Source organism: Aegilops tauschii, chromosome 2 (genome assembly GCF_002575655.3).
Source record: "Aegilops tauschii subsp. strangulata cultivar AL8/78 chromosome 2, Aet v6.0, whole genome shotgun sequence".
In the NCBI taxonomy this organism is placed as follows: domain Eukaryota; kingdom Viridiplantae; phylum Streptophyta; class Magnoliopsida; order Poales; family Poaceae; genus Aegilops; species Aegilops tauschii.
In genome coordinates, this window is record NC_053036.3 from 186,422,236 (window position 1) to 186,424,487 (window position 2,252).

Here is a 2,252-nt window from a genome sequence, read left to right on the forward strand (position 1 = left end):
AATGAACACTCACCTTCTGATAATGAAAAATATAATGATGAGGTTCATGAAAATACTCAAACAAATAGTAAAGAACCAGATAATGATGTTGAGATAGAACCTGCAGTTGATCTTGATAACCCGCAACCAAAGAATACATGATATGATAAAAGATATTTTGTTGCTAGGAAGCACGGTAAAGAAAGAGAACTCTGGGTTCAAAAACCTATGCCCTTTCCACCTAAGTCAACTAAAAAGAAAGATGATGAAGAATTTGAATGCTTTGCTGAAATGCTGAGGCCAGTCTTTTTTGCGTACTCGCTTGACTGATATCTTAAAAATGCCTCCTTATGCAAAGTACATGAAAGACATCATCACCAATAAGAGAAAAATACCGGAAGCTGAAATCTCCACCATGCTTGCTAATTATACCTTTAAAGATGGAGCACCTAAAAAACTTGGAGATCCGGGAATACCAACTATACCTTGCTCCATCAAAAGAAATTATGTGAAAACTGCTTTATGTGACTTAGTAGCTGGTGTTAGTGTTATGCCTTTCTCTTTATATAAAAGACTTGATTTGAATAAACTCACACCTACTGAAATATCATTGCAAATGGCTGACAAATCAACTGCCATACCTATTGGTATCTGTGAGGATGTGCCCGTTGTTGTTGCTAATGTTACTATTTTGACTGACTTTGTTATACTTGAGATGCCCGAGGACGACAACATGTCGATTATCCTTGGTAGACCATTCTTGAATACTTCAGGGGCTATTACTGATTGCAATAAAAGCAAAGTCACTTTTCATATCAATGGTAATGAGCATACGGTGCACTTTCCGAAGAAACAATTCCAAGTGAATGGTATTAATGTTATTAAAAAATCTCCGACAATCACTATTGGAAGCTTTCAACTACCTCTACCTATTGTTAAAAAGAAATATTAAATGCCTATTGTTGGGGACATTCATATCCCCGTTGAGGTAACTTAGTGATTTACGAAAGTTCTTCGGTTTCATGCTAATCGAAAGTGGTTGTTAATAAGACTTGATCAACCTTATTAATGGATCATTTTTTAGAGGTATGAAGTTGATGAATTAGTAAGCACTACCTTATGTCCCTACCTTTTGTCTGTTTTTATTAGTTAAATAAAATAAAATGCAATGTTTTGTCTGTTTTCTGAATTTCCCAAGCAATAAAAAATGACCCAAAAGTAAAAGTTCTCAGAATGCTTTGAAAATTTAATACGATTTTTCTGAATATTTAAGAATTTTTTGTGCAAATAACATCAGAGGGAGGTGCACCAGGTGGGCACAACCCACCTGGGCGCGCCCTGGTGGGTGGTGGTCCCCACATGGGCCCCATGACTTATCTCTTCATCCCACATCACCACCTATCTCCAGAAAAATCAACATTGCTCTCTCTCTCTCTCTCTCTCTCTCTCTCTCGTGTTCTTGCTCTCAAACCCGCGAATTTCGATCTCTTTGCTCGAAGCTCCGTTTCTGAAACTGTTTCGGGGGATTGTTGCTTGGTATGTGACTCCTCTGTTTGTCCAATTAGTTTTCTCTTTAGTGGTTTATATTTTGAATAATTAGCTACTCTTGGTGCTGCTGTAGATGAGCTTGCATGTTGTTGAATTCTTAGAGTTCTAAGTAGTTTGAATGCTTGCTATGGCCTCTATGTATCCCTATGAGTAGTTGCTATCAATCTTGTAAAGTTTTGTTGATAAATTTTTGTCACCCAAAATTTTTCAGAAAATTGTACGCAAATATGATGAACCTCTTTGGAAGGAGGTCTTCGAAGAGGAGATCCTCGGAGGCATCTTCTAGTGACAGTTCCGTTCGTTAGTCTTATGTTGAACCAAGTGAAAGTTCGATACGAGATGCTGCCACCAAAACATGCCTATGGCCATGCGACAATTATATGGTGCGTGTGGGCATTAAGGAGGAAATTGAGAAATACGTTCACAATGCTGGTCTCGGTCCCTACATTTCATATAAGTGCAATCTGTTGGGGATCGTAGCAGAATTTTAAAATTTTCTATGCATCACCAAGATCCATCTATGGAGTATACTAGCAACGAGGGGAAAGGAGTGCATCTACATACCCTTGTAGATCGCGAGCGGAAGCGTTCCAATGAACGGGGTTGATGGAGTCGTACTCGCCGTGATCCAAATCACCGATGACCGAGTGCCGAACGGACGGCACCTCCGCGTTCAACACACGTACGGTGCAGCAACGTCTCCTCCTTCTTGATCCAGCAAGGGG